General features: G+C 44.6%; 1 protein-coding gene across 3 annotated transcripts in view; it reads right to left on the bottom strand.

The window, feature by feature from the left end:
• SLC16A12 (solute carrier family 16 member 12) overlaps positions 1-19,144 on the bottom strand; it is an 867,838-nt gene that overhangs the window by 275,105 nt on the left and 573,589 nt on the right. The window lies entirely within an intron of this gene.

Genomic DNA, 19,144 nt, shown 5'->3' with positions numbered 1-19,144 from the left:
ATGGTCTCACAGGATTGGTAAGGTAGTGTGTTGGCAAGCCTAAGAGCTAGTTTGGTTTTGTGGATAATGGCTAATCCACCGCCTCTGGCGTTGGGTCTCTCGGTTCTGAGTATCTGGTATCCGTCAGGTACAGCTATCATAAGGGCAGGTCTGCAGTCTCATGTGGAGGACTAGCAGGGTGAGTGTCTGAAGGAGGTGGCAAAGCAGGAGTGTGATACCATAGAGGAGGGCAAGAAGGAGGAGGTGTCTCAAGAGAGGTAAGAAGAACAAGTCTGCATAATCTAATTTAAAAAAAACACAATTAATTTAATGTGTCCATAAAAAGGAATGAATCTCACATATACATAATTTAAATGCAAAAAGACAGTGAAAAGATCATAAAACCTGACAAAAATCAAGACTCATAATTCATGAATGCATACAAACACATACATGATTAAAGCCAAATAACATCCAACATGCAGCATACATAAATGAATGGAAGACTCAATACAAAGCATTGTGTATTGAAAGTCAAATGGCCAAACCAAAGGAGACTTTTTTTCTTGCATATTTCCATCTTCAGGCCACTGAAAAGGTCACCGACTGGTTTCGACGTTAATTACAATTTATAAACGTATTCATCAGGGGAATACAAATTATATAACAAACACAAATATGAATATAAATTGGTTACCCAATATTATCAATGTCTTAAAGACAACACAATTCATTAGACAATTGCGAATGTTCAAAAAGCCAAAAATGTATAGTTGGCCTACAACACACCTGATGAAGAAGATTATAAATTGTACTTAACATCAAAACTGATAGGAGACCTTTGCATGTGTGTATGCTGTGTGTTGGATGCTTTTTGCCTTTTACATTTATGTGTTTGTAGGCATTCATGAATTTTTGAGAATTGCCATTTATGAGTCTTGATTGTTGTCAGGTGATCTTTTCACTGTCTTTTTGCATTTACATTTTGTCTATGTGATGTGAGGATTCATTCCTTTTTATGGACAAATTAAATTAACTGGGTTTTTTTAAATTAAATTCTCCAGACTTTTTCTTCTGTTTAAATATTGTTACTATTCCCTGAATCTGGGGGGGGGGCAATTACAAGCACCCCTCAGTGATTTGATTACATGTGCCTTTGCGATTGTTTTCTCTGCCACTGAAAAAAATCACATCTTTCTCTCTCCGATTGAGTTTCTCTCCACCCGAACATTCACATTCCCCTGTGACTCTCTGTGTTTTTTTTCTCCACAACAAAGAAGCGCATCTTCCTTTATGGGATTTTGCGTTCGACTCCACCCAATATATCATGTGTCAGTGAGTAATTTCGTATTATGATATGCTATATCAATGTGTGTGCCTTAGTTTCTCCTCCTCTAAATCCAATTCAAATAAATCATTGGTCAATTTATGTGATTTATTTCCCGAGCCCATAGAAATCAATTCCCGAAGTACAGCTCATATTTTAATGCCAAAGTAAGCAATGAGATTCAGAGGCTACTCAAGAGAGGTTACTCTTGGAGATGCACCACCCCTACACAATATCTTCTCCCCTGTGCCTTGCCAGATCTCCTTTGCAGTCTGTTCTGCATAACCTCCTATTGCATCAAACTATTTCTTACCTTACATCATTTGAGTCATGCCCTGCATGACATGACCTACGCTGAACCTCCCTGAGCAAAGATCCCCTGTCATCATCCTTATCTAGTGGCAGGTGCTGCCTGTCTAAAAAGTTCACCCATCATTATGAGTGCCTGGTAGGGGGAGACCAAGGGTGTGGGGGGGGAGGGCACGGCATAAGCCTTTCAAGGGAGGAAGATCAAGGCAGGGAATTGAACCAATCTCTTCCGCGTGGTCATCTGACATTTGCACAACGACAGTGGAGATATGTTTGAGGATGTGAATCCACATTAAGAACTACTTCAGTGTTGCAAGGCACATGCACTCAGTCTGCTGCATGCTCACTCACAGCCTACTGCAAAGACAATACATAATATAAGGGAGAAATAGTCCAGCGGAATGCAACCAGTTCTGAATTGTAGCCGTACTGAAGGATACCATAGAAATTCCAAAGCATCACAAATAACTGAACCATTCATAGCCCAATACAGTGCAGAAAAGAAAGATGAATTTAACCAGGGAGATTGCACTGCACACCTCTCCTGCCAAGCAGGACGATACTCAGCTAATTTTCAGGCTACCGTCGGCCTCCTCCTCTCCTTCCCTCATCTCTGACTGTCTGTCTGCCATCCAGGAGTGGTGTGCCGCTAATGACCTCTGCCTTAATGCCAGTAAGACTGAGATTGTACTCATCCACTCCCTCCTTCCCTGTAGCTCTCTGGCCGGCCTCACTTGGCCCTCTTCCCGCTCCCACCTGCAAGGCTAAAAACCTAGAGGTCATCTTCGCCTCCACACTCTCCTTCTCTCCTCACATCTCTAATGTCTCTAAGAAGTCACACTACCAACTGCACCTCCTCAGAGGTATTCTTCCTTTCCTCTCCTTCCCCAGAAGCTCACTGGCTCCAGAGCCCTGGTTCTCTCTAGGCTGGACTATTGTAACAGCCTCTATCTAAATCTGCCTGCCTCTACTCTCCGCCCTCTGCAACTTATCCAGAACAGGACTGCGAGACTTGTCCTTGGCCTCAAGCCCAGGGATCGTATCTCTCCAGGACTGAAATCTCTGCACTGACTCCCAGTGGCTGCGAGGATTAAGTTCAAAACCCTCTGCATTGTCCACAAGGCCTTCTGGGGCCTGGGGCTGAAATACCTCCAACTCTCTCTTCCTAAATATCTTCCTTCTCGACCTCTACGCTCATCAGGCTCCAACACCCGCAGGCTCAGTCCCTTCTCCAAACAACGAGTTGGTGGTAGAGCTCTCTCTTCGGCAGGGGCCTCCCTCTGGAGCAGCCTTCCTGCCTCCCTGAAACTTGAGGAGAACCATCTCCAGTACCGGAAGCACCTCAAAACCTTCCTCTTTGCTTCTGCTTTCACTCCCCCTTTCCCCTGTTGAATTTCCTGACAGAAACTGCACTGGTTACCTGGCCTCCCTAATGATCTCGGGCCCAGGCCCGGCAGTTGCCCACCTGCACTGCCTCCCTGGCAACCCCTGCACCTGGGGACTGTTTTCTGTAACCCCTACTAGCACTTATGTTCTGCACTTACCATACACTTGCCACTTGCTGGCCGTTTTTATTTATCTGCACTGCACTGAAACTGCACTGATTCTGCAACTGGACCACTCTTCACGGCCTCGGTCCTGGGCCCAGCCACTCTCCACTTGCACTGATGCACTGGAACCCCTCTGCACTGCGGGACTGTCTCTGTATCCCTACAGCCCCCCCCCCTTTCCCAGCACTTGTTCTGCACTTACCTTGCACTTGCCACCAGCTGGCCCTATTTATTTATTGCTTTACGCCACTTACCTTGTACTGCACTTCCCCCCTCCCCTTCCCCTTGCACTTTTCCCCCTCCCCCACCCCTGCACTTGCGCGACCTGAATGACACCTGGCCTAGTAGGATCGTTGTCTGTCTCCCCTTGTTCCTCCCCTCCCTGCCTCGTCGCGCCTTGAAACACCTGTGTATAGGCGCGTTACAAATGCCATATCATATCATATCATATCATATCTTATTTATTATACTATCCCTTGTACTGCACTTTCCCCTCTCCTTCCCTCCTCACACTTTTCCCTTTCCCCGTTCCCATGCACTTGCACGATCTGAATGACACCTGGCCAAGTAGGAACGTTGTCTGTCTTCCCTTTGTTCCCCCTCCCTTGCCTCATCGCGCCTTGAAACACTTGTGTATAGGCACGTTATAAATACCTTATCATCATATCATATCAAATCATATCATATCTCTTAACCACCCTTGTCTTCTCTAAACTGGACTACTGTGCCAGCATCCTCTTTGGTCTCCCCATCTATGCTTTCCCTCCTCTCGACAAGATCATTAACTTTACTACCAGGACTCTCTTTCAACCCCCACACTTCACACCTACTTCTGTGTACCGTCAGCAGGCTGGATGGCTGATGATGCAAAACAGGGGCAGATTAACATGTCTTCTCCTGGTTCACAACTCTATCCATGGTAAGACACCACTGTATCTATCCTCCTCCATCCAACTTTACAAGCCTTCTCGTAATCTCTGCTCTGCCTCCTCGACTACCCTTGTGGCTCCTTGCCCTCCCTGTGTTTCCTCTCGCTTCCACTCCTTCTCTCTTCTTGTTCCACTTGCATGGAATTCTCTTCCCCCGGACATGCGAGAAACAGTCCACAAAGAGTTGTTCAAAACCAAACTAAAAGCCTACCTCTCATCTGCCTGCTAGCTAACATGTTTCCCTTGTCTCTAACCTGCCTCCGTCCTCCACTTCCTCTGCCTCCACTCTAGCACTTTACCCATCATGGTCACATCCCGAGCACAGCTTGCCGTACCGCCTACCTGCACTTAAAAATGTTAAACGTTCATTGTCCTTAATCTATGTATGTCTACTTATGTATTGTCCCCGTGACTGTTCCATTTACTCCCCTCCATAACCTGGTCAGAATGTCCTTCAAACTCATCCCATTGTAAGAAGCTCATTGCTTCCCATCAAATCTGATTTTGTATCTTTTGTGATCAAAAGAGCATTGTTCCTCCTCTATAAAAACAAATAAATAAAATAAACTATTAAGTATAGATCCAAGCTTTGCTTCAAGATGAGGTCCAAAATAGAAAGCCAACATAAAAAGTTCAGTTTTTTAAAGATTTCTGAAGTGAAAATAGTAGAGTCTAGATTGCAGATGTGGGTTTAAGGAGGTCCCTTTCTTGGGCCCTAGAATCCCAATGATCTGCCCCCATGTTTTTGGCACTTGAAGTGTATTGGCAGATCACAAGAGATGTAGTCGGATGAAGGTTTATGGCAAGTGTAGTGAAGGGTCCATTTCTGAAAGCGCACAGGGGCATTGCTTCAATAGACTTTGTGTACGAGGCAGTCTGCCTTGATTGTATGTCAAACACAACGGATGTCTCTGAAGGGTACCAGTCATGTATATGAGTCTATAGAGCTGATGAGCATCTTCTGACTTCCCTTCATAGGTAACGACTGGACCCAGTTGAAGGCTGGTCTGCACACTGTGTGCACCTACCACGCATGCAGGAACCCAAATGGGTCACCTTACAAACTCAAACTTGCTATTATACATACACCATTATATGCCCAACCCTGGTCTTGCTGGACACTGCCCCCCCCCAAAAATAAAACAGAGGTTTATTTGCACACAGAACCAATTTCTTTGTATCTGCATTTATCAACACTACAGCATAAACACACTTGCTCGCCTTCCTATACTCTGGCAAACTTCCCAGTCCTACCACCTCCAACCCAAACCATCTGTTGCAGGTCCTAAAGAACCAAGAAACAATAAACATGCCTGATGTCAATATATGTAAGGGCCAATAACACACCATAGAATGTCCCCTAGTCACTCTATTACTTATTTCCAAAGTATAACACAGTAGTATAATATGCTGCAGAGAGGTTGTGGCATATCAATGTGGATTGTTGACCCTCATCAAGGGCGATAAGGACGGGCCTCTAATGTTCGGTAATGTGAGACCAGATCCTCTTCATGACCTAAAGCCAGATTTTGGATTCTGGAAAAGATAGTGCCCTTGCACATATGACTTCAGCTGTCTTACAATCTTTCTTTCCAGGATTCCACTGGCATATAAGGATGTTTATTTTGACGTTAAGTAGCAGTGTGAGGATTGCATTTTTAATAATCCAAGGGCAATGTCTTTTATATGTAATGTATTAATAAGGTTTGCAATGTCAGCGGCAAGTGTTGTGAAGAATTGGTTCATACTGGAGGGTGTGATAGACTCCACTGGGGATCTGAAGCTTTAATAAACCGAGGAAGCATATCCAAGAGTTTTAATGAGGTAAACGGTATCTTTAGTGGGAGGGGCTAGAAAATGTCATGTTTCGGAATCATTTCTGAGCAGTTTGTGAGCGACTTGTGACTTTTGGTTATTTGGACTCAGGATATCTTTGTACGGTTGCTAGATCGCACATGCAGAGTTTAGTAAGGCTTATCGGTTGCACACCTCCTGATATATTCCACAGATCTCCTCTGTGTGGTTTAAGATCTAGTTTATGCATTTGCCCAGAATGCCTTTCTAGCTCTCTTAATGGCATTGAAACAGTCCTTCGTGTCATTCTTGCAGTGTGCTTTGTCCAACTGAGCCAGCAATCGACTCCAGCAGCATTTGGATTAGGGCCCATTGCGGTTATAATGGCCAGATCTCCAATGTGCCAATTGTTGGTAGTTTTAACATTAAATTCTTGCCCAAATCTTCAGTCTTTGAGAGGAAAGTATTTTAAACATTTCGTATATGATTTTAACGTTATTGCACAAACTAATTGTTGGCCAACGTGTCCTTATCTATTGCTGGTATCGGATCTGTGAATTAAATATTTAGATTTGGGCCTTAATTATATTAGTTATAATATACAATTGTGTACAGGCCCGTTATAAATGCCATATCATAATAGTATCAATTGGTCATTTACATCGCATTGTGGGTTGTTGGGAGCGTCATTCTGACTATTACTCCAGCACGTAGCTCTTTACAAGTCCCAACCTAGTCATTCTCAAGCTCATCTCACAGAATAGTTGATTTCAACAGCTAGAATATAAACATCTCACATTATTGCTGCCTTCATTACGGAATGTTAGGAAAACATATTTTTTCACCTATTTTATTATCCACATTTCAAGAATATCAATTTCCTTGCTCACAACATCAAGTTCTTTAAGAAATGTGCACCAATTTCGATAGTGCTCTTTGGTGTCCTGTTGATGATGTCTTTCTGAAACTTCAAATGTGTTCCTAATCCCATAACCTAAGCATTTTAACGTTAGTCAGGGACAAGGGCTGGCAAACAAGAAATTCAGTAAGGTTTAGAAGTAAGAGTCAGGATTAAGGATAAGAAAAAAGGCACCAGTGAGGAAGAAGAATGGTAAGAAGAGGAAGGAGATATGTGCAGATGAAAATAGGGAGTGGGGTAAACCTAGATACAAATATAAAAATACAAATAATATCTATAAATGCAAAAGGTCAACATTAATGTGTCAATTATTACGACATTTAAATCAAATAAATAGAAGGTCGCTCAAGACTTTTAGCACTCTCAAAAAGGCTAATCTGCATTTGAAACGCAATATCCATATATATATATCACTATTTCACTCTGTGGTGAATCATAAAATCTCCACCATTCAATCAAGTGGAAGTCTAGCACAGTAAGCTCCTGCTCCATCCTTTCCCTAGAATACACTACTCTACTTCAGTTAATTCACGGGTACCCTCTTAATCCTGCCACTGCCCATATGGCTTGCACGCCTAAGGGTACCACCTCCGTCTGAACACTATAAAGCCCATACCATAACACAAGTAACGGGTGCTTCCATCCTGCACTCATCAACGCCACAGTTCTCCCCTCCCTTCTATCCCACTATCTCTCCAAAATTAACACCAGCCCTTTTTTTTTATTACAGAGGCACATGAAGCAAGGTCAACATAATTGGCAGAAGGGCACAGTACAAGACCACTTTACCTTACCTTACCTTACTTTACCTTACCGAGTGCAACGGTTCGATGTACAACAGAAAAATCAGGGTGTGCTAGAGATTTTCTTCATACTGTACACATATTGAGCAGAAGAAATATGCTTTTCAGTTAGGGTGCTAGACAGTAATGATACCTTATGTTTATCCCAATAAGTTACAATTACTGAAATGAAGTGCAATGCTAAGACTATGAGAAATGTAAAATTAAGAAGTAAGTGACAGGGTGATTTTGGAAACCTAACGCACTCAAATAAACTGAGTAAAACGAAGCACATGAATTGCAGACTTTTGGTTTATACATTGTCGCAAAGTAAAGGAGCCGCGAAATTCCCTGGAAACTATGCATTTTGTACTTTTGTTATGTGGTGCTCGAGCGGCCAAACTAAATTACTAACAAATCTGAATATTTGCAACTATTTCATTGTATTTCAGCCATTGCCAGGTCAAGTGTGAGTACTGCACAGTTTTAAGAGTTTTGTTGCATATTGAAAGACTTAGGGCCTCATTACACGGAAGGCGGTAAGGGTACCGGTGACCGTTAACCCTTACTGCCTTAATACGAGGTCCCTTTGCGGGTAGGTACTTTAACGCCTACTTTTTGCAGGCGTTAAAAACCAACCCGCAAAGGGACCTCGGTGTTAATTACGGCACCGCAAATTTGCAGTACCATAATTAGCACCTTGCCCGTTCCCATTATGCCCTATGGGACAAAAATGGGAATGGGGAAGGGCAATGGTGGAAGGGGGAATTACCGCCCCGCCAACCTTGGTATAGGGCGGTAATTCCCCTTTCCACCAAGGCGGTGCCGGTATTTTACCAGCATGAACCATGGCGCTAATAGCGCCATGGTTCACCGCCTACCGTGTAATGAGGCCCTCAGTTTCACATCCTTACTCCAGCTAAAGTTAAGTGCAAATTTCGAACAACTTATGTTCTAAAAGATAAGCATTTTTTAAGCAACTCTCAGATATCACCAAGTGTAAGTGCAGTGCTGGCCGGGCAACATTTCAAAATATTGAGAGACCTTTTGGCAAACATTCAGTTAGGGCGGAGAATAGAAATAAGACACCACACCAAGCAGAAGCATGAACGTGCTCCTGTACATCACAAAGATGGTTGCAGAGACAGAATAACTACCAGGTGTCAGATTGCCTACCACTTCAAAGCATTGATAACAAACAAAGCCAGCTAAGGTCCACATTATATTAATAGCACACCAATGTAGCGCCAGTCCAGCCAGAGGTACTTAGTCACATCCCTTCTGCACGGTACCTCAGGCAACCCCAGACATACATAGGGACTTTCCCCATCTGTAATGGCATGTCAGGCAGAAAAATAGTGGTCTAAAAGGTTGCCCAGGGCAGTTTACAGTGGTTAAGATTCATTCATACTCTTCCAGCCAGCAACCTTCAGTGTTGCTTGCAAATGTCACCCCAAATGGGACGTGTATGCCCAGACAAGGGTCCTGAGCCTACTATGCTTAGAGACCTTCACTGATGACATTCAAAGAGGCCGACACATGCCTGGGGTTGCTTGGGGTCTCGTGCGGAAGGAATGCAGCATAGCCGTTTGGGTTGGACTGGCCCTTTTGGGTGAACTGTTCATCCCTGATTGGGAGCCACGATTGAGATAAAAATGAAAGGTGATTAATACTGGTGTGCTCCTGCTACAAATACCATTATGAGCACACAGAAAACCCCGTAACATTAGGATCATCTACTATTTCGGAAAGCCCCGAAGACGCATCTTTTTTAGACTCTGGGCCTCATAAAGCAGGCGTGAAAGTCTCCAACCCGCAAAGGGACCTCGTAGTAAGTCGGTAAGGGTTAACGGTCACCGGTACCATTAACGGTGACCGTTAACCCTTACCGCGTCCGTGTAATGAGGCCCTCTGTATCAGCTGAACTGGGATGATGGGATTGTGTGTTTTTTAGTCGCCCACACTGTTTCTTAGCGCCTAGATGCTGTTGGCCTTAGTAGTGCTTTATAAATGTTGTTACATTACATTAAACTTGAAATTTGCAAAATATTCATTCATCTTTCGAGGGCATTCCTCATTAACATTCATACCCAACGGATATTCGTTGTGTAGCCTCAAAATCAGCGGTTCTCTATTTACCTTTACATCAATTGCAGGATAGCACCTTTACATTCTTAACTTTCTCTAGATGACAGACTTCAAAGAATGCTAGCAATGGTGTCATAATAAAGAGTAACATTGCTCTAGTTTTGATGACATGGAGGCACATTTAACCTATAGGTCTGCTCTACTCTAGTCCGAGCTTTATGAATATAGGCTGAGCGTCAAAGGCTCTCTATCATTGCTCAATCATATGCAGCGTCAACTGTGCCATTAATCATCACTACAATCAGATAATGCAAGTGGGAGAACATTGGCTCAGATAAAGGGCCGGTTTCCCTTGAGCAGAATTGTGGTAGAATGCATTGGTGGCCGCTATTTGTTAAGAGCAGAGAATGTTCACCACACAAGGCCATCAGTCCTACTTCTAAGCTTGCGTTGTCCAATGCAATGTAGCGTCAACACATGCTCATAATGACAGGTAAAAGGGCACCGTGGGAAGGGTTCCTTCTACATTCGCTATGCTAGATCTGTTTGTTTGCACTTGATTTAAGATGAGGGTGCTTCAGGATGAGTTATGCCCTCAGGTTCAATACGAAGAAGGCTTTGAATTATACTTCAATCACTTCCTAGATGTGTATTTTAAGCAATTACCAGCATATGATCTGACAGTTTCAGAATAGAGTTCTTTCATTCAAAAGGAATTCGACATCCAGTAAATACCGCCATATTATGAGATTAAATAACTGGTTTATTTTTACATGGTGACATATACATTCTACATAAAGTTCTTAGTAGGAAAAGAAAGCAAGGTATTTCCCTTCAATGCAGGAAAATAAGTTCTTTATGGGGACAACCAAAGAACTTAAACTAATGTGCAACATAGATGCCCATTATTTCACCTCTTGTGCAATGCACTGATGAGTCATAACTGTTGTGTATTTATACGATTTTTATAAGAGCAATATAACCCACTTCGGTACAAATGCATCTTCAAAATAAGCAACATGAGCAAAAAGCATTTTTTTAAAGTTACATTTAATGCACAAGGCTTTATCAGAATGCTGCATGCTGTATTATTGTACATCTGCATATGTAACTACAAAGCCGTTTTATAATGAGATGCACCTAAAATTGCTGCATGACGTTATGGCTATTACCACATGTGGTAATTCTAGAAAATAATCTGGTGTATGCATATGAGTGCCATGGCAAAAAAGATAAAACATGCTTATACACATAATAAGGCAAACAATAGAACAAGGCGGATAACTGTAAAACCTGGGATACTGCCATGGCCCAAAGCATCAGGCCCTCTCCAGGAAGACATTGATTACGGGTCAGGGATGCCATTGAGGCGCCTGCGAGTGGACCACAGTAGAAAGCAGATCAGGAAACAAGTTACCCGTATCCCTCACCCCCACCTGCACCGCCTCATTATGGCAGCCCTCTGCAGGGCCAAAGACAGGAGTTCCCATTGTAGCTCAATTTGGATGGTTACACATGGGGAGCAAGAGGTGGTTGACCATGAGGAGGTGGCCATCTCATGCGCTAAATCCACATGGGCCAGTGAGCTGGAACACAGTGTGGAGTAACCATAGCTCATCTCGAATGAGCACACATGCAGTTTGGGAACTAACAATAACATGCTGCATCAACTGTCAGAAAAAGGAGTCATCCCTTCAAATCAGTGGGCCTCATTACGAGGTTGGAGGTAGCCATGGAGCTATTAGCTCCATGGTTGCCTCCAAAATCCTTCCGACTCCGCCCTGGTGAATGGAGCAATTACCGGTCCATTCCGAGGTCGGAGGGACCGGTAATTCCCCATTCACCAGGGCCATTCTCCATTCCCATTTGAGCCCCCATAGGGCTCAATGGGAATGGGGATGGCGCTAATAACGGTACCGCAAATTGCGGTACCGTTATTAATTAGCTCTAGAGTCCCTTTGCGGGTCGCGTCCTTAACGCCTGCAAAAACCAGGCATTAAGGAAGGACCCGCAAAGGGAACTCGTAGTAGGGAGGTAAGAGATTACCAGCACCGGTGCCCTTACCGGTGCTGGTAATCCCTTACCTCCCACCTTGTAATGAGGCCCAGTGCTTTGCTACTGTTATAAAAGGAAAAGATGTTCTTTGCTGGCTGCACAGACTTCTTGTTTGTTGCCATCATGCCTCTTTCTTGAACTCCTGAACTCTGCCATCTACAGTCCCGATATTAAGGTATTCTTCAGGTGATGGGCCTCATTCCGAGTATGGCGGTAAGGGATAGCGGCCACCGGTAACGAGACCGGTGGCGGTAATCCCTTACCGTCATACTCCGAGTTCCCTCTGCGCCCTCGCCCTTAACGCCTGCTTTGAGCAGGTGTTAAAGTCGAGGGCGCAAAGGGGCCTCCAAGCCAATAACGGTGACCGTAATGAACGGTCACCGTTATTTGCATCTTCCCCATTCCCATTGAGCCCTATGGGGGCTCATTTGGGAATTGGGAAGAGCCTTGGTGAATGGGGAATTACCGCCCCGCCAACCTTGGAATGGGGCGGTGATTCCGCCATCCACCAAGGCGCTGCCGGTCCGGGTACGGCGTCAACCAAGGCGTTAATAGCGCCATTGGTTAGCGCCGTACTCGGAATGAGGCCCGATGACCTTGACTTTGCACTACATGGTCCTGCTATTTAAGGTCTTCTACAGCTGACTGCCTTGACTTTGCAGGGTATGGTCTTGCTTTTTAAGGTCTTCTCCAGCTGACTGCCTTGACTGTGTAGTATATGATCCTGCTATTTAAGGTCTTCCCTAGCTGACTGCCTTGACTTTGCAGTCAATGGTCTTGCTATTTAAGGTCCTCTCCAGCTGACTGCCTTGACTTTGAAATGCCTGGTCCTGCTATTTAAGGTCTTCTACAGCTGACTGCTTTGACATTGCAGGGTATGGTCTTGCTTTTTTAAGGTCTTCTCCAGCTGACTGCCTTGACTGTGTAGTATATGATCCTGCTATTTAAGGTCTTCCCTAGCTGACTGCCTTGACTTTTCAGTGTATGGTCCTGCTATTTAAGTTCCTCTCCAGCTGACTGCCTTGACTTTGAAGTGTCTGGTCCTGCTATTTAAGGTCTTCTCCATCTGAATGCTGTGACTTTGTAGAGTATGGTCCTGCTATTTAAGGTCTTCTCCAGCTGACTGCCTTGACATTGCACAGTATGGTCCTGCTATTTAAGGTATTCTCCAACTGACTGCCTTGACTTTGCAGTATATGGTCTTGCTATCAAAGGTCTTCTCCAGCTGACTGCCTTGACTGTGCAGTATATGGTCCTGCTATTTAAGGTCTTCTCCAGCTGACTTCTTTGACTTTGCAGAGTAGGGTCTTGCTATTAAAGGACTTCACCAGGTGAAGTGACTCTGTTTGTTTACTCATCTTCCCTCAACGGAAAACCAGAGTGTTAAGCAAAATTGCTTTCACACAGTGACAGATAGTGAAGCAAAATAAAGCACACGTCAGCGATGCCCAATTGGTGGGGCCTTCTAGTGTGGTCCAGGATCTGTTTCAGAGCATAAGTCTACAACTTAAAAAATTGCTTCAGGAGAATATGCAACTAAGAAAAGGAGTGCAGATAATTCAAACCCAAGTTCATCAAAGACCAGCACTGGTTTAAACGGGGGCAGTGGATGCCACAGCAGCTGAAGTACTGGCACAGCTCCCTTTGCCTGAGCAATGTGTTGGCTAGCTGAAGACAATATAAAATGTTGGCCTAGATACCCAAGCAACTCCTCGCTGATGAAGCCCAACGAGACTGAAACATGCTGAGGAAGCTTGGGGTCTTGTGCAGAAGGGATGTGACCAATCAGTTTGGGCTGGACTGCCCCTTTGGAGTGGGACCAACCCTGATTTGCATATGGTCTTTCCCCTTTTGTAATGGCTTGGCAGGCGACGAAAGATGGTCTCGAGGGTTGCCCAGAGCAATGCCAGAGGTTAAGATTAATTCTAAACCTTCTAGCCATCACCCCTTTTGTTTTGCTCTAGTCAACCTGTGTGGCACGGGTATGCCCAAACGTGGGTCCCGTACCTGCTATGCCTAGAGACCCAAGCTACTCCTCAGTGATGAGGCCAACAAGGCTGAAACATGTATGTGGATGGTTGTGGTTTCGTCCAGAAAGGATGTGACCAAACAGTTCGGGCGGGACTTCCCCTTTTGGGGCAGGGCCAAGCCTGATTTGCATTTGGTCTTGTATTGCCTTGTAGGTGAATAACTATGATCTGGAAGGTTTCCCAGAGCAATGCCAGAGGTAAAGATTAATTCTGAACCTTCCAGCTATCGCCTGTTTTGTTTTGCTATAGTCACCCTCAGTGAGTCAGGTATGCCCAGACGTGGGTCGCGTGCCTGCTGGGCCTAGAGACCCAAGCTACTCCTCACTGATGAGGCCCAAAGAGGCTGAACCATGCTGTGGATGTTTGTGGTCTTGTGCAGAAGGGATGTGACCAAGCAGTTCGGGCTGAACTGCCTCTTTTGGGGAGGGACCAAGCCTGATTTACATATGGTCTTTCCCCTTTTGTAATGGCTTAGCAGGTGAAGAACGATGGTCTGGAGGGTTGCCCAGAGCAATGCCAGTGGTTAATATTAATTCTAAATGTTCCAGCAATCACCTTTTTTGTTTTGTTACAGTAGACATACTTGCATATAATGCGGATGCATCACCGTGAAAGTGTAACGTCTTTTCTTGGATGTTTACCCTATAGAACTAATCAAACAATGTTTATCGTTTTACCCCAATTTTCCCCAAAACTGTGCTGTAAAATACACCCTTTCAACCCACTAAAAATGTTCTCGGGGAGGAAGGCCCTGAGGCTTCTTTGTGACGCTCGGCTTCTCACACTTATTTGAGGACTACTACTAAAAATATTCCCCAGCTGTCACTGACCTTGAACCATTTTGAAATGCATAAGGTCCCTTTAGGAGCCCCCGACCCCAACATGAACATCTCCTTCCACCACTGTCCTGAACAAAGGAAGTGAGTGAAATGTGAGGCGTCCATGAGTGTAGCCAACCAGCAGTTAATGCATGAGAATGGAGCAGTGACGCGTGCTTGAAATCTAATCTAAGAACTAAATGATCTCTATTTACCCTGTTTCGTTCCCCCGTCAGGCATTATGACGAGTGATTAGCAATTTCTAAATGGAGAATAAAATCCACTGCTTATCTTGCACACGTGCTCGATGGCTAACTTTCCAGACGCAGGTGTTGCTTTTCTTTGAGAACCCCTGCTAATGTTTTACAGATCCCAGGAATTGGATCAATGCACGTATGGATATTGTCCTTCTCGGTAAGGCCTCAATTTCATAAAACTGTATGGGGGGGGGTGATGGAAAACAGGTGGGAGAAATACCAGAGGCAATAGTTTCTATAGAAGAATATGCCAGCAACCGAATAGTCACATTTAGCGACATAGGGATGATAAATAAAAGCATCTTTGCAAGATGCAATGTCAAGCGCACGAAGCACAGCACTGGCAAAATATACAGGAGGTGGTTTTCTGAGTGGGTCACTTTCAAATGAGTGGAGTGGAAATTGAAAGCATAAAAGCAAGGCGTACTGCTTTTACGCTTCTATTTTCCGCTCCAGCTCGTGTGTGTGTGTGTGTGTGTCTTTCCAAGACATATAAGTGCATAAAAGCAGAGTTTGCACCTTCGCTTTGCTTTCCTGCTCGGTCTTGGAAGAGGCATAAAACCAAAGGATTCCTATGTAATACTTGTAATACGCATTGGTTTGGAACCGACTAAAGACCAGCAGGATTACAAAGGTATCCATCATAAATCGCTGCATACAAAGCACAATTTGCAGGCATCATTTTATTTCTAACCATAATTTGTTATGAGCATATGATATGCAAGTTAATGCAGAACAATAGGACCGGGTAAATATCTGTTGTTGTAGTTAAAAAAGCAAGTCGTTGTATGAATCATCACGATTTCCCAAAACTGAATGATGACGGATCTTTAACGTTCGATGTACAATCCCCTTGCAAGCCCATCAAAGGGCCAGATAAGGAAACCACAGAAGGCACATGCGACCACATGGCACTGCATTCCCCTGCAAAGTGAAATCAGGGCTCTTAAAGAATGAATAACTCAGACCATGCCAAGCAGAGCCACATTCGATAATAGCTCTTACAACAAAAAAAAGGCATCATTCAGAAAGAGTGTCAAAACACCCAGAAACATGGGTCTTGCTACAACAAGGCAATTACAAGCCCAGAGCACGTCCAGCAGATGGCCAGCAGAGGGTGTCACTGTGGGGCGAAAGATCAAGGGGCTTGTTACGAGTCTGGTGGTAAATTGGTTGTAAATCTGCCGATTTGGCACCAGACTTGGTTACTTGGATTTACCACAGGATTAGAAGTGGTGGTAGGATGGCTCCATTGGGGCTTCTGCAGAATCACCACCGGCGGTAAATCTGCCAGTGACAATTTCAATGATTTTGCCAAATTATGGCTGTATGGAAGAGCATTTACCTACAGGTTTTTGCTGAAGGTAAATCCTCCACCTTATCACCAAACTTTTAGCGCAGTGGTGTGGTAATGTGGCAGTTACAGAATTGTTGCCGCATTACTGCCAGTTTTACCTGCACCACCTTACTTGTAATGTGGCCCTGTAATCTGACATCATTTTAGAGGCGGGGGAACCAAATTTATACTTTGCTTGGGGCATTTAAATCCTTTCACTGTCCAGAGTGGAAAGAGTGAGAGACAAGTTCTGATAGCTCAAGACCACCACTCTCGCCTTGGGAATAAAGCGATGCTGTGCGGCATGGGTTTGATACAATATTCAGTATGACTCAATCATTCATCCTTTCAAGGTCAATAAACTGAGAACTGCGATGGGCGAATGGGTAATAATTGTGACACTGATTATTACAGAATTTAGAAACGGGAAAAGTCTAGTATGAAGCACTTCATAATTCACCAAATATTTAAATTATTATTATGATAGCTGACTTTAGATTCCATGGAAGTGGTTAAATAAGGGCCTTGAATCAAGCTACGAGACCTAGTAGGCACAAACACATATATGGAGCAATGAATTTGATAGTAGAGAATTCTAGCAATACCCATTATAGCCACCAAAACTTAACAAAAAACACAGTGGCCCTCATTAGGACCTTGGCGGAGGACCATGGCGCTATTAGCACCATGGTCCATGGCGCTAAGCTGGCAACTCCGCCATGGGGGTTGGCGGACTTACCGCCCCATTCCGAGGTTGGCGGGGCGGTAAGTCCCCAATCCCCATTTACCCTTCCCCATTCCCATTTCTGGCCCCATAGGGCATAATGGGAGTGGGGAAGGCGTTAATTACGCCACCGTAAATTACGGTGGCGTAATTAACAACAAGGTCCCTTAGCGCCATGGATTTTAACGCCTGCTAAAAGCAGGCGTTAAAATCACCATGGCGCTAAGGGAACTCGTACTCAGGCGGTAAGGGGCGCCATGGTTTACGCCGGCGTAAACCCCTTACCGCCTGGGTCCTAATGAGGCCCAGTGTGTGGTATGGGAATGTGGCGCTGTGTCCCAGTTGGAACCTAGAGCTCTGTTGACTGGTTTTCTTTGGGATTGCTGGTGTGATATCTCGAAGCGCATGAAGGCAGATCCTTACCTACACATGGATGCCTCAATTTGGATGAATCCTGCTCTGAAGAGTCAAGGGAAGGTTTTGTTTTGGCAGGTATAAAGTACCTCCGAGACCTGATAGATGGTGGGAATTGGATCCCGTATGCACAGCTGTGTCGGACCCATGATATGGCAAACTGTTCATTCTCCGAATACAGAAAATTGAAAGGCCTTGTCACTGCCTGCATTGAAGTCGTTGATTTGTTGGAACCAAATACTGCCTGGTCGATGTTGCTGTTATGTGGTAGTGCTGCTCATCCTGCTGCTACGATATACGGATTTCTGAAATCATTTAGGAAGGAAGATTTGCAACTGCCTGTGATCTGGGCTGAGGAGCTGGGAGAAGATATCGATGAAATCTGCTGGCAGCGCTGCTGTGAGAATATCCGGCTGGTAAGTCTGGATTGGGGTCTTAGAGCATTGCAAACAAAACTGCTCTTTAGGTCCTATTGGACTCCAGTCAGGTTGTTTAAGAGGCACCTCGTGGACAATGAACTCTGTTGGAAATGTAAGGGTGCTGGAGGTTCCCTCAGTCATCTGCTGTGGTTCTGTCCTAAGACTAAGGGCCTCATTACACGGTAGGCGGTGGACCAAGGTGCTATTAGCACCTTGGTCCATGCCGGTAAATTACCGGCACCGCCTTGGCCGAAAGGGGAATTACCGCCCTACTCCAAGGTTGGTGGGGCGGTAATTCCCCCTTCCACCATTGCCCTTCCCCATTCCCATTTTTGCCCCATAGGGCATAATGGGAATGGGGAAGGTGCTAATTACAGTAACGCAAATTTGCGGTGCCGTAATTAGCACCAAGGTCCCTTTGCGGGTTGGGTTTTAACGCCTGCAAAAAGCAGGCGTTAAATTCCCCAACCCGCAAAGGGACCTCGTAGTACGGCGGTAAGGGTTACCGGTCACAGTTACCATTAACGGTGACCGTTAACCCTTACCGCCGTCCGTGTAATGAGGCCCTAAGATATTCTGGGAGAACATTTGTGAGAGGTTGGGACTGGTTCTGAGCTGTACGATTCCCCTCTCTGCCACCTTACTGCTTCTGGGGGACGTTTCTAGAATTGATGACATCTCTTTTGGGCAGGCGACTTGGATACTCCGAGCCAGCATGGTGGCTAAAAGGATGATACTGAGATTGTGGAAGTCGAGCTGTTCCTTCAACATTGATGAGTGGGTGGATGAACTCTTAACTGTTTCAATTTATAAGAAGGCAATTTACAAGGACACGGATGATATTGGGAAGTTCGGGACATTTGGAATAGATTCCTGGAGGTCTACGGTTTAATTTTTGTACACAATGGGATGTCTCTGTTGTTTTATTTGCTATTGCTGTGCGAATTCATATCTGTAATCATTTGATTTAATGTTTCATTGATTTTACATTGATGGCGCCATAAGTTTACCATTTACTTTCTGATTTTCTGTCCTTTGCTGGCCTCTAGCTTTCTTTCTTCTATCCTCCTTGATTTCCCTTTCTTCTTTTCTATCCTCTACAGAACTCTACAAAACTGTTCTTTTTAATTGTGCTACTCATTATTTGTCTGGACATTATATTGCTCGCTTCTGACGTTTGTTTATTTGATATTGAAATAAAGTTTGTAAAGCTAACAAAAAACACCTCTCGAATAAAAGGAGACTCGCTGCAGCATGCTCCCCCAGACGTCAAGGGCAGCACGAGATAGCATCTTGGATTCTGAGCAGGAATATTGGGGTCATCGGAGGCAATGCCAGGTTAAAGAAAAGGCTGATAGACCGAAAAAAGTGTGTTGTGAAAAGTTAGAATGCCACTAGGCAGTTTCCCAACCTA

Source organism: Ambystoma mexicanum, chromosome 8, assembly GCF_040938575.1.
Source record: "Ambystoma mexicanum isolate Mex_15411 chromosome 8, UKY_AmexF1_1, whole genome shotgun sequence".
NCBI classification, from domain to species: Eukaryota; Metazoa; Chordata; class Amphibia; order Caudata; family Ambystomatidae; genus Ambystoma; species Ambystoma mexicanum.
The sequence above is the reverse complement of the archived record's forward strand: the minus strand, read 5'-3'. Positions and strand labels throughout refer to the sequence as shown.